The sequence below is a fragment of the Saccopteryx leptura genome, chromosome 1 (assembly GCF_036850995.1).
Source record: "Saccopteryx leptura isolate mSacLep1 chromosome 1, mSacLep1_pri_phased_curated, whole genome shotgun sequence".
Taxonomy (NCBI): Eukaryota; Metazoa; Chordata; class Mammalia; order Chiroptera; family Emballonuridae; genus Saccopteryx; species Saccopteryx leptura.
This window is the reverse complement of record NC_089503.1, coordinates 321,872,523-321,895,748: the sequence shown is the minus strand read 5'-3', so window position 1 is coordinate 321,895,748 and position 23,226 is coordinate 321,872,523.

Below are 23,226 nucleotides of genomic sequence, written 5' to 3'. Positions count from 1 at the left end.
AAATTAAAAAATAAAGAAATTGAATAGGCTAATTTTATTCAGAAAAAACTATGGCATGTCTCAAAGGCGATAGTAGAAAACAGAAAAAGTGAAATAGGAAGTTACAACCAATTAAAAACTTAAAAAAACTCTTAGGTTATGTGTTAATATTTGAAATTAATTAACATAATTGAAATTGTTTAGAGCAAGAAGTTCTTTGCAATATTTTTAGGATTTATTTTAAAGATGTGAACTCTGAAATTCAATATGTTGAATGACTAAATAATAGCATGTAAATAGTGATAACAGAGAGTTATAATTAAGGTATTAATTTTCAAGTGTGGAGATTATCTGGATCTCCTCATCATGCTCTGTGTTAAGGAAGTTTGTTATGGGTATTACTTTAAAGTATTGATTAGTTAAGGGAGTATTGCTTAATTTATTTTTAATGTAGAAAATTCCAAGTTCTACTAAACGATTTTCTTACCTAATAACTAAAGAATCTTTATAGATTCAACAACATTTTGAAAATCATATTTTTATTTATTTATTTTTTTCCGAAGCTGGAAACGGGGAGAGACAGTCAGACTCCCACATGCGCCCGACCGGGATCCACCCAGCAGGCCCACCAGGGGCGATGCTCTGCCCCTCCGGGGGGTCGCTCTGTTGCAACCAGAGCCACTTCAGCGCCTGGGGCAGAGGCCAAGGAGCCATCCCCAGCGCCTGGGCTATCTTTGCTCCAATGGAGCCTCAGCTGCGGGAGGGGAAGAGAGAGACAGAGAGGAAGGAGAGGGGGAGGGGTGGAGAAGCACATGGGCGCTTCTCCTGTGTGCCCTGGCCGGGAATCGAACCCGGGACTTCTGCACGCCAGACCGACGCTCTACCACTGAGCCAACTGGCCAGGGTGAAAATCATATTTTGAATAAAACAATACTCAGATGTCTTCTATTCAAAAATAAGAAATGGTGCTAAAACTATATATTTGTGGAGTGCTTTCATGTACACAATACTATGTTATATGCATCTAGCTATCCATTATAATAATAGGTGATATATAATGAATAAGCCCATTGTTTTCTATGTATATACAAATGCATCTCAGATTTAAGGTTTCATTCAAATATTAAATTTCAAATACAGATCAGTTATTTTTTTTATAGGGAAATAGTGAGGCATTAGTCAGTCAGTAGGAAAAAAATAGAAAGAAATAAGACAGTAGAGAAAAAAAGATACCAAAAAAACAAGCAAACATATAAAAAATATTATACAAAAATTATGCAGAACTTTAGACTCTTATCTGTAAATAATAGAACACTATGAGAAACAGCTATAAACATTTTTTTCTTAAGTGAGAGGAAGGGAGACAAAGAAACAGACTCTCGCATGCCTCCTGACCAGGATCCACCTGGCAAGTCCCCTCTTGGGGGATGCTTTGCCCATCTGGGGCCCTTGCTCATTGCTTGCTAACTGAGCTATTTTTAGTGCCTGAGGCAAGGCTCCAGGGAGCCATCTTCAGCATCAGGGCCAACTTGCTTAAACCAATTGAGCTATGGCTGCAGGAGGAGAAGAGAGAGAGAGAGAATGTGTAAGGAGGAGGGTGGAGAAGCAGATGGTTGCTTCTTCTGTATGCTCTGATTGGGAGTTGAATTGGGACATCCATAAGCCAACTGACAATCTATCACTGAACCAAATTGCCAAGGCCAGCAATAAACACTTTAACGTTTACTTTTTAACTCAACATTTTTTTTAAAGATACGATTTTAACTATATAGACAATTAAAATAAATATAATATACAAAAGCTTAGAAAATAAAACACTTATTTGCTTTTCTGTCAAGAACTGTTTGAAATACCATGTTGATCATTGTTGTGAAAATGACTAAGAACTGAATCAAAATTAGAAGATCAAGAAACAGGAATCAGATGTACTAGAACTAAGAATATAATATAGAATTATTAAACTATTTTTCTTATAGTAATAAATTTGAACATTAAATATCATTTTTGAAAAATGTGACTTGCAGACCAAGAATAGCACAAAAAATTTTAACTATGTTATAACTTATAATCATTACATAGATTATAATATTCTTCAATTAAGTTCAGGTTTTCTAAGAAAAACAACATAACCTGAATGAGAAGAGCAGAAAAATTGTGTCTTACATGGTAATATATTTTATATGTCATTCGTACAAAAAAAATACAGAATTAAGTATGAATATGGCATCTCTTTCTTATAGAATTATAAATCAGTTATTTTAATTTTTATGTTTTTACATTTCTTTAATAAGCATTTTTGCTCATAATAAAACATTCATTAAATGTGTTTTAAAAAAATAGAAACAAAAATAGACTGGAATTGTACTGTTGAATACATTAAATAAAAGGTTGAAAACTATGCATTTTAATCGCATTATACAGAGAGTGCATATACATTCTTGAAAAAGAGGACTACCTGATTAGAAATGTAATGTAAGAGAAAAAAATGCCTACAGCATAACAAAGCATAATTTTAAATCATGGAAAATATTTAAAATAATGAGAACAAACGGGTAAATTTATTGAAGTCTTATGGCAGTAGTAATAGAAATAAGTTGAAATTAAAAGAAGGTAAAAAAGTGAAATTGTCAGAAATTGGTACTTAATTATATGAAGGTTAAAGAGTGAATGAGAGGTCAAACCTGACTTTTAGGTTTTTATTCCTATTATGAAAATTATGGTAATATTAATAACAAAGACAAAGAATAGGAGAGAAGCAGACACAAAGATAAAAAAAAAGGGATAAAGTGCTTAAAATGTAACAATATAATCTGTCACTAGATCTATATTACTATTGAAAGAAATGAAATCTGAAGACTGTTAATATGGATTAAGTGAATTTTTTAAAAATTGTTTTGACAGTTGAGGGAGATAGTAGAAATAATTACTGAGGTCTGTGACAAGTTCCAGGAATCTGAAATTCTAAGAGGATGTTTCATAACCAAATGAACTATCTATTACATTCCCTACTGTATTATATTGAATAAACCCAAAGATTGAATTTTTTTTCTCTCACTAAGAGTAGAAGGTAGAACTGGCCCTTGGGTGTGTGCTCAAAGTAGAGTTGGTATAAAAATACTGCTTCATTGGAGAATAAACATTATAGACTTTCAATGCCAGCTGTGCTATTATGTGTCTTAGTAATAAGCACAGTATTTTAAAACTTTAAAAAAATGCCACTCAAAATACTCCATAACAATTTTGAAATAAATACATTTTATGTATACAAATGGTACCATCAACAAAACGTTTTCATTAAGACCACAGATACATTTCATTGCCTTAAGTATTTTGCAAAAATAGTTGGCCTAGACTTCCATGATTAGTACCTAAATAGCCTAACATAAGTAAAAATTTTAAGCTATATTCTTTTCAAAAAAGTGTTAAACATAAGATTTGAATGAGTCTTGAAAAAAAATAACCAGCAATAAAGGACAAACTCAGTAAAGAAAAGAAAAAAGAGGAGATTAGGGGGTGGGGAGTAAAGAGAAACAAATATATGGTGACAGAAAATGGTTTGACTTTGGGTGATGGGCACACTATACAATCAACAATTCAAGTGCCATAGAATTGTTGAACTGAAACCTAGGTACTCTTATTGAGCAATGTCACCCAATTAAATTAAATTTTCTAATTAAAATTAAAGAAAAAGATAAATGAAGGTGAAGAAAAAACTTTCTATGTTAAGATTTATTGTGAACACCATCAACAGTTCATATGCTATAGAAATGTTTACCTGAAACCTATGTATTTTTATTGATCAATGTCACCACATTAAATTTAATTTTATAATAAAAATATTAAAATTTTCTGTGAAATTTAAAAGAGAAATCAGTTCAACTTTATAGCAAACCAAGGAATTAGTCTAGGAAGAGAAATAATTTTTGAAGTAGTTACCTATGTCTAACGCCTAGCAACATTGCTAATATTTGATCTCCAATTAATATTTCTAATGAGAGTTAATAAACAATTTTTTTTCACTGGCTTAAAGGCTCAATCAGATAAAAAAATGTATTGTAATTTCTATATTTTAAAATGTACATAAACTAGAAAATTTAGAAAAAATATTTAGTCAATTAAAATTTTTTTTTAAGTGAGCGGAAGGGAGATAGTAAAGATAGTAAGACAGACTCTGAAGTGTTCCCCAAACAAGATCCACCCAGCATCTCCTGTGTTGGGCCAATGCTCGAATCAACTGAGCTATCCTTAGCACCTGAGGTCAATACTCAGACCAGCCACGCTATCCTGAGGGCCTATGGCTGACACTCAAACCAGTCAAACCACTGGTTATGAGAGGGGGAAAAGGAAGAAAAGGGAAAAAAGGAAGGGGAGAGAAACAGATAGTCGTTTTTCTTGTGTGCCCTAACTGGGGATCAAATCTGTGACATCCATCCATACACCAGGCCAACACTCTATCCAATGAACCAATAAAAAGAGTTAATAAGAGTTTTATTTGTGGTTCATTGTAAATTATAGCAAAAATTAGTTAAGAAATTATAACACTTATTTCAAAATGAGAAAGGCTCAAGTTTTCTCATAGGATTACAAAACAATCACATATGTCCTTACTCAGACTATTACCAACTGACAGCAGGAACACTTGAAGTATGTAGTAGGAGGACCTCTGAAGGCCTGTCTGGACTCACAGCACACTTGGAGAAGGAGGCTACTCAAATCTCTGACTTCTGGTATATAAGAGTGTGCTGCCACAAACTCTGAAAAAAACACCTAAATCTAAGGTCCAACCTTATGCCCACTTTGTATTAATTCTTGTGTACTAAAGTATATTTCTTGATGTTTTAATTAGATAATGAAAAATGAGTATTTGCTTGATGTTGGCATAAAATACCATTGGTAAATACAAGAAAATTTTATAATATTTATACTTAATTTGGTATTTTGAATCAGATGTAATTTTATTTTTGGAAACACTAGGTCACATTTCTTATACATACAAGAATATGAAGTTATAATTATTGTTGCCATTCAAGATTAGGATGGTAATATGGTTAAATTGTTTTTTATGAACAACAAGCATTTTGAATAAACTAAAGTATTTAATTGCAATAAATACCCCAACTTGCTTTAGCAAATAATAACTCAATGGACTTTACTAGAATTAGCAGTGCATTTCTAAATAGCTGTACGCAGATTGTTTGCCTACTAAATCATTCTTATTTTGCTTCCATAAGATTTGGTCAGTAAATACCGCACAGCCTGTCTTAAGAAGTAAAGAGCCAAAATTCTAAAAAAATACAAAAAGGAAGAGAGACATGTCCAAAGTGAAGGGGTTTTGCAACCATTGAGGACCTACAACACCCTTCTCTGAGCTGGCTCTTCTTAGCAGGTGCAGGGATTGTTAGTGTCCTCTCCTGCGTTCTTGATTATTCATAACTACATTAGTGGCTAAATGCATTTGATTTAAAAAAATAAAAAAGAAAAAAACAACAACTCATTTTGACTATAGGATCTTTTACTACTGCAAAGTAAAAAATAAATACAGTGTTTATTAAATTTACTTAAATGCCATTTTATTTCTCTATCCCTTAATATCATTAAATGCATAGAAAGGTTCATTTGATAGTTGCCATCCTATTCCTCCTCCCACACCCCAGAGGGAGGTAAAGGACCTGAAACAATCCATGTAAGGTGACGTTATGATTTGTGTACAAAGTTCAGATTGCTACACAGTACTGTTCAAGTCCTACGTCATCAGGAATTCGGGTTAAGAGATATTTTTTTAAATTCTCTTTATTTTATCATTTACTCCAGAGTTTCTTCAGAAGCCAGGTTTGAGAAGTACATCGAGTGCAGTCCACCATATCTGTCCCTGAGGATCCCAACGTGAGAGTTTTATTGTCTTTTTGATGCCAGAGGAACGGAAGCTTGCAGTGTGCAATGATTCACCTCTAAATCTTGATCAAAAAGGCTAACAATTTTTCTTAATTTAGGAACGAAATAAAAGCCACTCCAGAGAAATTATTTTGTCACTGAGATTAGTTTACATTGCACCCAATCTTCAATAAGAAGGACACTAAATTACCAAGATCCATTTATATATTAAAGAAGCTACTTAATTCTGTATTTATTTTAAGTTTTATTTTCAAATATGTTTCCTCTCTTTTTTTAAAACTTATTGTACTGCTATAGGTAGACCTTAATTTTTTAAAGATTTTATTTATTGATTTTACAGAAAGAAAGGGGGCAGAGTGAAAAGTACCAACTCATAGTCATTTCACTTTAGTTGTTCATTGATTGCTTGTCATATGTGCCTTAACCGAGCAAGTCTAGTGTTTTGAACCTATGACCTCAGCATTCCAGGTCAACACTATCCACTACACCACCACAGGCCAGGTAGACTTTAATTTCTATGCAGTCATCTCTTCTAAACATAATGAGTACTTCTCTATGTTCTAGGCATTTTTGAGGCAGCAGATTTTACTATAAGGATGACTCACAAAGTTCACATAATCTAGTTGAAAGAAAAGAAATTTTAAAAAATAATAGCTTACTGAACACTAGTAATTCAACAACATGTCTTGGGTTAAGTTTTATATACTTTGCAATTATTAGATTTTATGTTTTATATGGAATATAAATGTTTGTAAGTGTTAACTAATTTATTATTCATAAAACCATATGAAGAAAGCTTTTAATAATAAGCTTTTAAAACTTTATAGTAAGTTTAAAAAATGGAGATACAATAAACGAAAGGGTGCATATATCCTTTCAAATTAGTGGTTTGGGTTTCTTCAGATAAATTCCCAGGAGTGGAATCACTGGAACATAAGGCAGTTTCATTTTAATATTTATTAGGTAACTTGTACTGCTTTTCACAGTGGCTGCACTAATCTGCATTCCTACCAACAGTTCACGGAGGTTCCTTTTCTCCCAATCCTCGCCAACACTTGTTTTTTGTTGGTGACAGCCATTTTTATTGATGACAGCCATTCTGACATGTTCATTGCAGTGTTATTTACAATAGTCAAGATTTGGAATCAGCCCAAGTACCTATCAGTAAATGATTGGATTAAAAAAGCTGTGGTACATTTCTACAATAGAATATTATACAACCATAAAAAAGAGGGAAATCACATCTTTTGTGACAGCCTGGATGAAACTGGAGAGCATTATGCTAAGTGGAATAAGCCAGTCAGAGAAAAAGAAGTACTGTATGATTTTATTCATATGTGGAATCGAATGAATAAAATAAAACTAACAAGCAAAATAGAAAATGACTCAGATATAGAAGGCTGAGAGCTGTCAGGGTGAAAGGGTTGAGCAAAATAAGACAAAAAAAAAAGAAAAAAAAATTCCTGAACACAGAAAAAAGTGTGGTTATTGTGCAGGGGTGGATTAGGGTATAAGGGGTATAAATGATGATAGACAAAGATTTGACTTGGGAGGGTGAACACACAATATGGTATAAAAAATGTGTTATAGAATTGGGCAACTGAAACATGTATAATTGTGTTAACCAGTGTCACTTCAATAATTTCAATTAAAAATAATTTTTTATGCCTAGCCAGATAGCTCAGTTAGTTAGACCCTCATCCAGAAGTTCAGAGGTTGCTGGTTCAATCCCTAGTCAGAACACAGACATTAACAGATGTATGTTCCTGTATCTGTCTGTCTGTCTCTATCTTTCTCTTTCTTTTTACCTCTCTATCTCGCTATCTCTTTTGTTCCTTTTCTCCCTTCCTTTTTCTCTAAACTCAAAAAAATTTTTAAATAAATTAAATTAAAAATGGAGATACAGAGAATTATACAAGTAATAAAAATAGTAAGTGACCGAACCTGGATTCAAAATGTTATATGAATAGTATGAGCAGAGTACTATGAAAGATGAAGGGAATAAAGAAAGACAGCTGACTTCTCTGGAAAGTCAATGAAGGTTTCAATGCAGCAACAACTTTGGGTCTTGAAAAATATTTGAGAGAATTGAATCAAACAGATCCAAATCAAACAAATCCTAATTTGACCATTTACATATCTCTATAACTAAAGACAATATACATTCTAAGTTTTTCTTTCTTATAAAACTGGCATAAGAATATTACATATTCTGTAAAGTTTTCTGATAATTACAATCTTTTGTATGGTTATAAAATCTTCAACATGGTTCTGGCCCTATATATTCAAAGATAATTATTCTGGAAAAAGCTGGGTATAAAAAAAGAGGTAAAATAAAAAATGTTTCAGAAACATATTGACTATCCGTAGGGAGTGGATTGACACAAGAGTGGAAAGAGGAAAAGAATGGGGATGGGTAGTAGGGATGAGGATGCAATGACATTTCACTGAGCATATCCTTTGTATAGCTCTATTAACATATCTTTCAGAACTACCAGGATGTAGTAAGAAATCCAAACAGAATAGAAGAGTAGAAAGTTATCCTAACTGTACTACAAATCAATAACATAACTATATCAAAAGGAATGAGAAATCATTTAATCTGTTACTTTTTAAAGGTAAAAATCCTACAAATAAATATTATAATCTATTGAAAGATTATTCAAATAGATACCTAGGGAATTAACAAGCATGTGTGAAATTACTTTTTTATACTAGTATTACACAAATATATAGGCATAAATAATGATAATAAGAACTGATTATCTAACTGTTTGAGAAGTTGTAAATAAAGAAGTATTAATATGAATTCATGGTGACAGAATAAATAGATGATAGATAAATGGCTGATTGATGGATTAAAAATACAGATATATAGATATGTGTTTATGCATGGATTAGTATACATGCATGTATTCCCTAGCTTTGTCCACTGAGTAGACCTGGTATTAACAATAACCCAGTAGCAATGAGCACATTGCAAACTGAAATCCTTTTTTCCAAAAATCATTCCCCTATATAAAACAAACAAACACCTCCTCAGGGTTACAAATTTAAATAAATTGCTTATTCCAGGGACAGGGCAAGGAAAATACAAGATGAACCTAAAACATCTTAGGGGGGAGCCAGAAAGTAAGAAAGTACTCATAAAAGGAAGAGAGCATAATAAAAGGATACTGGACTAAGCCAAGAGTAGACCCTGATGGCCAATTTACACAATAAAATAATGATCGCGTTGGAATAAAACTCATTGAATTAAATATCCATAAATGAGTCATAATGATACAAAAGAATAATAAATAAATAAATATATATATATATATAAATAAATAAATAAATAAATAACAGACCCAGAAGCCCTTCTTCAGGGCATTATAACTGAAAATTTTAAATGAAAGAGCAAAAGAGAAAACCAACTTTAGGTAAACATATTACTCATTGTTGCAGACAAGCTCCACCAAGGCTTGTTGAAATTAGTGGGTGAAGTTTGAGAGGAAACAGGATATTTGCTTAGTCTCAAAGCATGTGTATCCGAGCATGTGTATTAATTACAAAAGTAAAAAAATATTAACCTGAAAATGGATAAACCTGGCAGATACCAAGTTAAGCAAATGATCAAGGCTAATATCACATCTTAAAATATTTTGACATTATGAAGTTTCTGATATGAAATCCTCAAAAAGCAAAATATTATTTTTTGTGGTATTTTTTCCCCAAGTTATTTTTGTTTGTTTCTTTTTTGTTCGGCAAGTCTACCATTTTTGGCATCGCCAAACAATATGAATGTGACTCAACTCAATGATCTGGGAGGTAAATATATATATATATATGAAAAATTCTAGGAATAATGTTTGTTCTTTAGTTAAGACATTTATTTTCCACCTCCAAAAAAGGATGTAAACATTTGAGTAGAGTAGAAAATTAACCCACTTGAACTTAGTAGAAAATTTCCAGCAAAATTTATATTAATCAAGCCTTATTAAAAGACTCATCTTTAAATTCAGAGAAATGACTATATTAAAACAAAGCAGGACTCAGAAGAAATATTAAGTATAGGGGTACTTTCTTCTTCTTTAACCTAAGAATTGAAGACAAAAATAATAATAAGTTTATATTCTAGGTTCTATTTCTTAATTATTTAAATAATTGTACAGAAAACCCCAACTGTAATCAAAACAATACTAGATTGTAAGAATCATAGAGATGGTACCAAATGTTGTTTCTTTGTTATTCATTTTTTGCCCATGTCTAACATATTGTCTAAAGCATAGTAGATCTTTAACTCTCAGTAGTAATGATTTTTGAGTAGATATTATAAAGATGCAAAAAGGAAAAAATACTGGAATAGGTTGTTAAGATTATTTTTGGAAATATTCAAGGATGAGAAAAAGCACCTGTCCTGCACAGTTCACACATCCATCTTCTTATGTAAAGAGTTTGTACAGAAGAGTCCGCAAAACCCATCAGAACAATTTGATTCCATTAACCAAGTAATGGCTTGAAACATCATCATTTCCATGTACTTCTGTAATACAATTTAATGACTATAATTTCAGTACCATCTTCAAACCAGGATTTCCAAATATATCTTGCTTTTTTTGTCTTCTATCTTTCTGGGCTCTTTTACCATATCTCCAAATGTACTGTTATTTTTCTGTGTTTAGTTTGTTTTCAGTCTATAATATTTACATTATATTCCAGGGATAGTTATTTGTTAATAGGTACACAAGAAACTCAATTTTCTTAACCCTTGGTTTGTTCCCAAAGTCTGCCTTTCTCTAAACATCTGAACTGAATTTTAGATAAAATATATGCTCATGTTTAATAGCAAGTGTAGTGGCAAGGGCTCCGCTTCTCTTCTCTTCTTTTCAGTAGAACACACTATTATTTTTCCTCTAAATAAATTAGACAAGTTCTGAGTAATTTTCAACTCATAACAATATTTTTCCCCTCATACCTAAGTCGTTGTTAAAGATAAGAACTTTTGCTTAATGTAACTTTCCTTGCCTTCCCTTCCTCTCAAGAGCTAGCATGTGGGCTAGTTATGTCTTCTTATAGTAAAATGCTTACAGAGTGATAATCATTTCTGTGTTTTGCAAGAGACTCTCATCCTAGTACACAGTATAATCCTGCAATTTAGTTGTGTGTGTGTGTGTGTGTGTGTGTGCAAGCATGTATGTGTGTGATCTTCTTGCTATGATCATATCTATTCTCCTTAGCATACTTTGGTTTGATAATATAGAATATACTATTCAAATCATAGGCCAGAGTCTCACCCTTGACTTCAAAGTTTTTCTAACACTGAATAAACATTCTCATTTCCATTAATCTATACAGTTCAATGCTATTTTGTTTTATCTCATCTATCGTAATGCTTAATATAGATAAAACAATCTTTTCAAAACTGTCTTAAAATTTTTCTACATTGTGCCTGACCTGTGGTGGTGCAGTGGATAAAGCATTGACCTGGAAATGCTGAGGTCGCCGGTTCGAAATCCTGGGCTTCCCTGGTCAAGGCACATATGGGAGTTGATGCCTCCTGCTCCTCCCCCCTTCTGTCTCTCTCTCCCTCTCTGTTTCTCTCTCCTCTCTAAAAATAAATTAATTAATTAATTAAGAAAATTTTTTTTTCTACATTGTGATGCTATTATACAATGTTATCTTGGTTAATAAATTAAGACTCAGTGAATTGTTTGCAGAGAAAAGCCTCATTTGTCCCTTCATTCTTTCTTTCCTTCCTTCTTTTGGATGTAAAAGAGATAATCATTAAAAAATCCACATTGAAAACCCACGATTTCAGGAAAATTGCGAAAGTGTTTTCAGCGGGATTTGTTGAAAATATATCTCTCAGTAATCAGTATGTAATTTAAGAAATATCACAAAGCCCCTGGACAAGGCTCAATTTATGTATGTGTGTGTGTGTGTGTGTGTGTGTGTGTGTGTGTGTGAAAGAGAGAGAGAGAGAGAGACAGAGAGACAGAGAGAGAGACAGAGAGAGAGAGAGAGAGAGAGAGAGAAAGAGAGAAGAACCATTGTGGTTTCTTCCCTTACTATCAATAGCTATAATCTAAGTTACATAGAAACCTTCTTTCATAGAAATAATCATTTCCTCTTTTGTACGAAATTCTTCTATCATACTACACAGTACCTCCACCCTACCCCCATAAGTTGATTTTTATTGCTTTCACTTTTATCAATTTACCATTACACTTTGAAGTATACACCAAGTCTAACTTACCACCTGGATTAAGCAAGATGACTAGAATGTCTAACAATTCAGTTTCTTTTTAAGTCAAATTCATTTGATGCTTTCAAATAAGTGTGTTTTGTTTTTTTTTAAATAAATTTTTATTAATGGTAATGGGATGACATTAATAAATCAGGGTACATATATTCAAAGAAAACATGTCTAGGTTACCTTGTCATTAAATTATGTTGCATACCCCTCGCCCAAACTCAGATTGTCCTTCACCACCCTCTATCTAGTTCTCTGTGCCCCTCCCCCTCCCCCTAACTCTCCCCCTGTCCTCCCTCCCCCCACCCCTGGTAACCACCACACACTTGTCCATGTCTCTTAGTCTCATTTTTATGTTCCACCAATGTATGGAATCATGTAGTTCTTGTTTTTTTCTGATTTACTTATTTCACTCCTTATAATGTTATCAAGATCCCACCATTTTGCTGTAAATGATCTGATGTCATCATTTCTTATGGCTGAGTAGTATTCCATAGTGTATATGTGCCACATCTTCTTTATCCAGTCTTCTATTGAAGGGCTTTTTGGTTGTTTCCATGTCTTGGCCACTGTGAACAGTGCTGCAATGAACATGGGGCTACATGTGTCTTCACGTATCAATGTTTCTGAGGTTTTGGGGTATATACCCAGTAGAGGGATTGCTGGGTCATAAGGTAGTTCTATTTGCAGTTTTTTGAGGAACCACCATACTTTCCTCCATAATGGTTGTACTACTTTACAGTCCCACCAACAGTGAATGAGGGTTCCTTTTTCTCCACAGCCTCTCCAACATTTGCTATTACCCGGCTTGTTGATAATGGCTAATCTAACAGGGGTGAGGTGGTATCTCATTGTAGTTTTGATTTGCATTTCCCTAATAACTAATGAAGCTGAGCATCTTTTCATATATCTGTTGGCCATTTGTATCTCTTCCTGGGAGAAGTGTCTATTCATGTCTTCTTCCCATTTTTTTATTGGATTGTTTGTTTGTTTGTTGTTGAGTTTTATGAGTTCTTTGTAAATTTTGGATATTAGGCCCTTATCTGAGCTGTTGTTTGAAAATATCATTTCCCATTTAGTTGGCTGACTGTTTATTTTGATATCAGTTTCTCTTGCTGAGCAAAAAATTTTTATTCTGATGTAGTCCCATTCATTTATCTTTGCCTTCACTTCTCTTGCCATTGGAGTCAAGTTCATAAAATGTTCTTTAAAACCCAGGTCCATGAGTTTAGTACCTATGTCTTCTTCTATGTACTTTATTGTTTCAGGTCTTATATTTAGGTCTTTGACCCATTTTGAATTAATTTTAGTACACGGGGACAGGCTGGAGTCGATTCTTTTGCATGTGGCTTTCCAGTTTTCCCAACACCATTTGTTGAAAAGGCTTTCTTTTCTCCATTGTGTGTTGTTGGCCCCTTTATCAAAGATTATTTGACCATATATATGTGGTTTTATTTCTGGGCTTTCTATTCTGTTCCATTGGTCTGAGTGTCTATTTTTCTGCCAATACCATGCTGTTTTGATTATTGTGGCCCTATAATATAGTTTAAAGTCAGGTATTGTAATGCCCCCAGCTTCATTCTTTTTCCTTAGGATTGTTTTGGCTATTCGGGTTTTTTTATAATTCCATATAAATCTGATGATTTTTTGTTCCATTTCTTTAAAAAATCTCATAGGGATTTTGATGGGAATTGCATTAAATTTGTATATTACTTTGGGTAATATGGCCATTTTGATTATATTTATTCTTCCTATCCAAGAACAAGGAATATTTTTCCATCTCATTGTATCTTTTTCGATTTCCCTTAACAATGCTTTGTAATTTTCATTATATAGGTCCTTTACATTCTTTGTTATGTTTATTCCTAGGTATTTTATTTTTTTTGTTGCAATCGTGAAGGGGATTATTTTTTTGAGTTCGTTTTCTAATATTTCATTGTTGGCATAGAGAAAGGCTATGGACTTCTGTATGTTAATTTTGTATCCTGCGACCTTACTGTATTGGTTTATTGTTTCTAATAATCTTTTTGTGGAGTCCTTCGGGTTTTCGATGTATAGGATCATATCATCAGCAAAAAGTGATACCTTTACTTCTTCTTTTCCAATATGGATGCCTTTTATTTCTTTGTCTTGTCTGATTGCTCCGGCCAGAACTTCTAGCACCACGTTAAATAAGAGTGGAGAGAGTGGACAACCCTGTCTTGTTCCTGATTTAAGGTAGAAAGTCCTCAGTTTTATGCCGTTTAAAATGATGTTGGCTGATGGTTTATCATATATGGCCTTTATCATGTTGAGATATTTTCCTTCTATACCCATTTTGTTGAGAGTCTTAAACATAAAATTGTGTTGTATTTTATCAAAAGCCTTTTCTGCATCTATTGATAAGATCATGTGGTTTTTGTTCCTTGTTTTGTTGATATGGTGTATTACGTTAACCGTTTTGCGTATGTTGAACCATCCTTGAGATTCTGGGATGAATCCCACTTGATCATGATGTATTATTTTTTTAATATGTTGTTGTATTCGGTTTGCCAGTATTTTGTTTAGAATTTTAGCATCTGTATTCATTAGAGATATTGGTCTGTAGTTTTCTTTCTTTGTGCCATCCTTGCCAGGTTTTGGTATGAGGGTTATGTTGGCCTCATAAAATGTGTTTGGAAGTATTGCTTCTTCTTCAATTTTTTGGAAGACTTTGAGTAGAATAGGAACCAAGTCTTCTTTGAATGTTTGATAGAATTCACTAGTATAACCGTCTGGGCCTGGACTTTTATTTTTGGGGAGGTTTTTAATAGTTTTTTCTATTTCCTCCTTGCTGATTGGTCTGTTTAGGCTTTCTGCTTCTTCATGACTCAGTCTAGGAAGGTTGTATTGTTCTAGGAATTTATCCATTTCTTCTAGATTGTTGTATTTGGTGGCATATAATTTTTCATAGTATTCTACAATAATTCTTTGTATATCTATGATGTCTGTGGTGATCTCTCCTCTTTCATTTTGGATTTTATTTATTTGAGTCCTGTGCCTTTTTTCCTTGGTGAGTCTTGCCAAGGGTTTTTCAATTTTGTTGATCTTTTCAAAGAAACAGCTCCTTGTTTTATTGATTTTTTCTATAGTTTTTCTGTTCTCTATTTCATTTATTTCTGCTCTGATTTTTATTATCTCCTTTCTTCGGCTGGTTTTGGGTTGTCTTTGTTCTTCTTTTTCTAGTTCCTTAAGGTGTGAAGTTAAGTGGTTTACTTCGGCTCTCTCTTGTTTGTTCATATAGGCCTAAAGTGATATGAACTTTCCTCTTATTACTGCTTTTGCTGCATCCCAGAGATTCTGATATGTCGTATTTTCATTTTCATTTGTCTGTATGTATCTTTTGATCTCTGCGCTTATTTCTTCTTTGACCCATTCCTTTTTTAGAAGTATGTTGTTTAGTTTCCACATTTTTGTGGGTTTTTCCCCCTCTTTTTTGCAGTTGAATTCTAGTTTCAAGGCTTTATGATCAGAAAATATGCTTGGTACAATTTCAGTTTTTCTAAATTTGCTGATATTGTCTTTGTGGCCCAACATATGGTCAATTCTTGAGAATGTTCCATGTACATAAGAGAAAAATATATACTCTGTCGCTTTGGGATGAAGTGTCCTGTAGATGTCTATCATATCCAGGTGTTCTAGTATTTCGTTTAAGGCCACTATATCTTTATTGATTCTCTGTTTGGATGACCGATCTAGAGCCGTCAGCGGAGTATTGAGGTCTCCAAGTATGATTGTATTTTTGTTAGTTTTTGTTTTAAGGTCAATAAGTAGCTGTCTTATATATTTTGGTGCTCCTTGGTTTGGTGCATATATATTAAGGACTGTTATGTCTTCTTGATTCAGTGTCCCCTTAATCATTATGAAGTGACCATTTTTGTCTCTGAGTACTTTTTCTGTCTTGTAGTCAGCATTATCAGATATGAGTATTGCTACACCTGCTTTTTTTTGGGTGTTGTTTACTTGGAGTATTGTTTTCCAGCCTTTCACTTTGAATTTGTTTTTATCCTTGTTGCTTAGATGTGTTTCTTGTAGGCAGCATATAGTTGGATTTTCTTTTTTAATCCATTCTGCTACTCTGTGTCTTTTTATTGGTAAGTTTAATCCATTTACATTTAGTGTAATTATTGACACTTGTGGGTTCCCTACTGCCATTTTATAAATTGCTTTCTGTTAGTTTTGTATCTTGTTTGATTCTTCTCTTTTGTTTTTCTATCATTTGTTTCTGTTTGTTTGTGTTCCATACTTCTTTCCTCTGTTGCTACCTTTTTTAAGTCATGTGTTTTTGTGGTGGTTTTTTCTAGGGTGGTTACCATTAAGTAATGAAAAGGGTACCTACCATATTCATTGTAGTACCCTATCTTATAAGTATTTCTGCACTTCATCGTCCTTTGTTACTGGTAATCTCCATTCTCTCCCCCCTTTTTTTTCCTGTTGTTGTCACAGTTTAAGTTTGGTTTTATTGTGTTCTTGGTGGAGCTGTTACTTGTGGTGTTGTTTTCTTTTGTTCTTTGAATCTGGTTGGAAAACCCCCTTTAGTATTTCCTGGAGTGGGGGCTTTCTCATGATAAATTCTCTCATCTTTTCTGTATTTGTGAATGTTTTTATATCTCCTTCATACTTGAAGGATAGCTTTGATGGGTATAGTATTCTTGGCTGAAAGTTCCTCTCTTTCAGGGCTTTAAATATTGGGGTCCACTCTCTTCTAGCTTGCAGAGTTTCTGCTGAGAAATCTGATGATAATCTAATAGGCCTTCCTTTATATGTTGTACTCTTCTTTTCCCTGGCTGCCTTGAGAATTTTTTCTTTGTCATTGGTTTGTGTCATCTTTATTATGATGTGCCTTGGAGTGGGTTTGTTGGGGTTAAGAAAACTCGGTGTTCTGTTTGCTTCTTGAATTTGAGGCTTTAGTTCTTTCCACAGGCTTGGGAAGTTCTCGTCTATTATTTGTTTGAGTATATTCTCCATTCCATTTTCTTTCTCTTCTCCCTCTGATATACCTATTATTCTTATGTTATTCTTTCTGATGGAGTCAGACAATTCCTGTAGGGCTTTCTCATTTTTTATTATTTTTGAGTCTCTTTCTTCTTCTCTCTGTTGTGCCTCAAGTTGTTTGTCTTCTATTTCACTAATCCTATCTTCAATCTGGGCTGTTCTGCTAGCTAAGCTTGTTATCTCATATTTCAGCTCGTGAATTGAGTTTTTCATTTCTGTTTGATTTGTTTTTATAGTTTCAATTTCCTTGGTAATATATTCTTTGTGTTCATTGAGTTGTTTTCTGATCTCCCTATATTGCCTTTCTGTGTTTTCTTGTATATCTCTGAGTATTTTTAAGATTTCTATTTTAAATTCTCTGTCATTTAGCTCCAAGGCTTCCAATATGTTAAGTCTTTTCTCCATAGATTTTTCCACATCTATTTGTGTTACCTCTCTTTCTTTTGTATCCATAATATTCGATTTCCTCTTTCTTATTGGCATCTGAGGGTGGTCTTGTTGATAGCACTAATTAGAATTAATAAAGAGTAAAGAGTAAAAAGTAAAAAACAAACAAACAAACAAAAAACACCAAAGGGTAAAACACCCCACAAAAAAAAGCAGTAATAATTTATTATTTCCCCCTTTTTTTTCTTTCTTCTCCTTCCCTCCTCTTCCCCTCCTCAGGGAAATATCGTGCCTATAATGGAGGGCCTGGTTTGCGGTGAAGAGTTCAAGGGGCAAAAAAAAAGGGGAGTAGGGACCTACTAAATGCAAAAAAAAAAAAAAAAAAAAAGGCAGAAAATTTTAGACAAGCATAAGTTGATCTGCCTGTGGGTGATGGTCAACTAAGAGATATAATGAGAGGGATAAGAGGGAACCAGAAAAAAGGACAAAAAAAGGAATAATAAAGAAGAAAAAAATAAAAATAATAAGTAAAAATCTGTTGTATTAAGTGGAGCGAAGACCAAATACAATGGAGACCTTGGGTTGGGAGGACCCAAAATGCCACAAAAATAAACTAACAAGAAAAAAACAAAAACAAAAGCGAAAAAGAAAAATAAAGCCAAAAAAAACCTTGAGTCCCAAATTAACTAATTTGTTCGTGATTGAGGATTAAATGGGAGGAAAGTAAAACGAGAAAAGAAAAAACGAATAGAAAGGAAAGAATAAGAAAAAGAGAAAAACAAAGGAAGAAATAAAAAAGTAAGAGAAAAAAACAAAATAAAGCAAAAAAAACAAAAACAAAACAAAACAAAACAAAAAAAAACAAAAGAGGAGAGAGTGAGAGTTAAGTGTCCTGGAGTATAACCCCAAAGGAGGGTGAGGATGAAGAAGAGAAATAAAATGTAACACTTATGGGTAGTGTAGTTCAAGAAAAGGGAAGCATAAGATGGGCAGAGAATAGAAGGACTGAAGTGGAGGAAATAAAGGCAATAAGATAGAAGAAACAAACAACAACAACAACAAAAAAAAGTTAGTGGAACAAGTTGTAAAGTCTGTGGATTTTTCTTGATTTTGAGATGTTAACTTCTTCCTTTTTCTTTTCTCTCCCTCTTCCTGGTCGGTGACTCTGTACCCCAGGCTCTGCCGCTGTGTCTCATTTAGGTAGGGATTTGCAGTTGATGGGATTCTATGGCAATGTCATATAATTGGCTTTAGTCTTGCTGGTAGTCAAGGCTTGTTGGCGTTTGCAGGGTCCAACGATGAGAGAGTTTGCTTTCCTGGATTCTCTCTCCTAGTCCCCCCTTCCTGAATTAGCAGCCTGGTGATCCAGCTATAAGGCTGCCACTGCTTCTGCCTGGGGAGTAAGAGGCTCAAAGAGCTGGGAAATCCCCACTTTATCCCCACTCAGTGCAAGGCTTTGGGAAGGGCTCTGGCAGTCAGGGCCTCCAGTGTAATCAGGCGGGGGTGGGAGTCAATTGTTGTCAAGGTGACTGTTCAGTGCCTAGCATTCAGTTGGACCTCTCAACCCAGGCTTTCCACACTTTGTAGCCTGTTTTGGCTGGGAAGAAGAGGCACTAGTCTCTGCTTGCGACTAGTGTGGTATAGATCTTATTATCTGCCAAGTCCTTCTTGTTAGCGTTTATCCCTGAATATGGAGGCTCTATCAATCAGAAGTTGCCCCTGCCCTTTTAGCGAGAGGCACTAAAAAATATCACGCCTCTTGTCTTGGGTCGGTGAACTGAGAGAGATCTTATCAATTAGAACCGAGGGTGCGCAGATTTCACGGGTTAAGTTAATTTTAGTAATTGGGTCGCAGCTGTGCTCCCGAAGGTATTTCAGGCTGCCTGCGCGCACCCCTCCCCCAACGCTTGATTGTTAGCTTGAATGGCTGGGTGAGGTGCCCCGCCCGCGGAGAGAATCTCCCAAGTAGGGAATACCGCCCTGGGGCCTCTCCCGCTCCCCGTGCGCGGGCCGCTGGGAACGTTAGCGGTGCTCGGTCTGCAATGCTCGGTCTGCAACCAGACTGGGCGCGCGCCAGCGGCTGCTTGCCGCTCCGGAGTGTGGGCGGTGCTCGCTCTGCAACCGACCCGGGCGCTGCTCGCGGCGGCTCGCGGCGGCGGCTCGCGGCGGCTGCTCGCGGCTGCTGCTTGCAGCTCCCGAGTGCGGGATGACTTACCACAGGCGCACTTCCTCGCGGCTTGAATGAACGTCCCTGCGGTAGCTTCCTCCACACCCTCGTCTCTCAGATTCAAGTGATAACAGTCCTTTTGCTTTCAGTTTGTGTGGAACTCCATAATGCTCTGAAGATAAATTTTCCTGTTTCTAGTTGATAAATTTGTTGTGATTTTGGGGAGATCTGTTGGACGCGCTGCTCACGGCACCATTTCCGTGACATAAGTGTGTTTTTTGAAGATAGTTTTTTTATGTATATTTAAGTATAAATATAGCTACTTATATGTAGGGCAGATTTTATATAGAATTTAAATTCTATGCATCGAAAGACCATTACCAGACCTTGTTTTATTGAAAATAAATACAATTTAATAAACCTCATCTTAAAATTGCTGAACACTAGCTTCCAGAATCACAGTAAGGAAAAGTATTTTTTAATTATATTTTAAAATCTTTAAACAATCAGTCACAATCATTGACAGTAAATTTAAAACTAAATAAACAACATTTAATTAAATTCATATAATAAACATTTATTAGAACACCTACAAACTCCTTATGCAATGCAAAATTGTATTTATTATCTTTGATAATTCCTATTTTCTATTACACTAAGAATGTATTTCCAGTACACACCTGACACCATATGCAGTTATTACACTATTATTGACTATATTCCTTATGATACACTTATGTCTCTTTGACTATTGTAAACTACCATTTATATCTCTTAATCTTTTTATCTTTTTCACACAGTTCCCCAAGCTTTCTCCCCTCTGGTAACCATCAGTCTGCTGTCTGTGTCTATGAGTCTGTTTCAGTGTTGTTTGTTCATTTATTTTATTCTTTAAATATCACATATAAGTGAAATCCTGTGGTATTTGCCTTTCTCTGATTTATTTCACTTAGCATAATACCTTCTAGGTCCATCCATGCTGTCACAAATGGTAAGAATTAATTCTATTTTTATGGCCAAATAGTAGTCTACGGTGTACATGTATTATCATGTAGGACTTCCATTCTTTATTCTAACTGAACATTAGTTCTACATAGGAAATCTTGAAAAATGTACTAATGTTCATGTTTTACCTAGACCAATAAAGTTCTAAATGTAGTTTTAGACCTAGGGAAAATTAACATCTTGGGAAGAATTAGGCAGAAATATGTCCATACACACCAAAATTCCTGTACCGCCTGAAACCAAACCTATGTAGACATATTTGCCTCTGGAAGCTAACTTACACTGGGTTCGTTTAGGTGACTGTCAGGAAGAAAAAAACTTTTCCTCTACCATTTTACTGTTTAGTATATGGGAATTGTGAATTGAACTTACAAAGTAAAATTAACTAGAGAAAAAAAAAAGATTTGTATGTGTATGAGAACTAAGAAAAGATGTATAGTTCACTAAATAATATGAGAGACTTATTACTACTAAATAAGTAAGAGAAAGGGAGGGGGGATAAAAGGATTCTATGGAAACAAAAGTAGGTTTAAGAAAAACACATTTTTTAAAGAAGGAGATAAAGTTTGTGATAATGCTGGTTTATGCAAATGAGAGTGGTCTTTCCTTCCTTAGGACCATGAAACTCAACCAGAGAGAGGATTTCTCTAGGTGTCCTTCCTGGGAAAAGCCCTATCCCAAAATGAGAATGTATGGGAGCTTCATTTCCCAGAAGTTGGTGCTTTTAATTGGATAGGGGAAGATCCAAGAGACTTCTTTCTTCATTTGTTGAATTTCAAATGTCTTTGGCTTACAATAACCTTCATATTAATGATAGGCTCTATGTGACTCTATGGAAGATAAAGTCTCAAGCAAAATGAAATGAAGCCTGTGTTAAATGAGAGGAGACTGCAACAATGCTTGCCAATGTTTCTCAGGCCAAATAAGAGTAGATGGAGCTAAATGTAGCAAGGCCCATGGTCAAAGTCCACAAATGCTTAACATTATCTCCACAAGAAAAGACAGTCAAGATCTCTGAAATCCTGTTGCACAGATTATACCTCTTAAATCCAGTAAATCTCATTTTGATAGGGGATCCCAAAAATGGAAAATTGGGCTTTGGTAATAAGTAGCCTTTTAGTTGTAATGAATAATTGATATATAAGGTTAGGAAATAAGTTAATGTGCTTGCTAGCCTCTCTTAATGGCTTCCTAGCTTTTACTTTGAAATGTAGCTAAAAGTTTACCTTTGTAGCAATGTCAGGGAAAGCTTACAATGGTGAAGGACCTGTCCATCAGGGGAGTTTAAATCACAGTAGTTATTTGTAAAAGCCTAACCACAGGATTTACTGTGAAAAGTTAAGGCCTATAAATTAATTAAAATTTAGTTCACCAATCTTAAATCTTTACTTTGCATCCTAAGAAAACAGGGATTTTTTTTTTCACAGATAATTCCTAGAAGCAGAGGGTCCCAGAGGTGCCAGGCCCTAGCTGTTCCTGGGAGACAGCTGATCCCCGCTGTTTTGAAGATTTATCAAGGACACCAGATAGGACCATGCTGATTAGGCCTGTGCTACATGAGAAGAACTAACAGAGGAGATGTTTCTTCAGCTGAACCCCCACCTGCTGCACATTGTTACATGACTAACTGCATGGACTTGTTACTTTTTTTCCCCTTTCTTCCTGAACCTCATAAAAACTGCCAAGACAAGGAAAATAGGAAGGCAGCTTTATGAATAGGACTTCCCTGCCTTCCAGAGTACTGGTACTACTTAATTAAAGACACACTTATATACTCAGTCCAGTTCATATATTTTGATTGGCTGAATGAGACGAGCTGCTCCAAACCTAGCTTTGTCCAGTAACAACTTCTGTTTGTTTAATTGCTTAAATATCTACTTCCCCAAGCCATTTATCTTCAAGAAGTTATTCTTGCTAAATGCTCTGCATACCTTGGGGCCATGACATAAGTTATGCTGATTTCCTAAATCCCCCCTGCATTGATTTCATAAAATAATTGATTTATGCCTGAATCTATAACTGTGTTGTTACCTGACTGCTTCTACAATGGGGGCTGGTCTGTTCCCTCACCGTCTGGAATCTAATTCATGTCAGATGACCTTTGGGGACTTGACTTGCCCAGTGTATGGCCAGGGGCCACTGCCATCATAGTTCCTATTAGATTTGGGCAGACAGTTCCCATTAGATTTGGGCAGACGGTAAAGGAACCGTGGAGCTAAAAATTGGTGGGCCATTCCTTTATTCTAGCCTCGGAACTGGCTGGCAAGTGAACACACAGAGGGAAAACACTTCTCTTCCGCTCATTCAGAGCTCACAAAACTACCGATACATCCAGGTTTTCCTAGATCAAAGGCTCCCCCAGTCTCAGTCACCTCTGGTTCCCCATCTGCACACCTTTTCCCTTCTCCTCTTTGTACAAACTAGCTTCTCCTTCAGCAACCTGCCATCTTGGTTTCTTACTCTGCAAAAATGGCTTCCTTCTTCCTCTTCTCCTTCTATCTTCTAAAAAACTATCTGGGCTTACGAAGACCCTTCCTCCAGCACACAT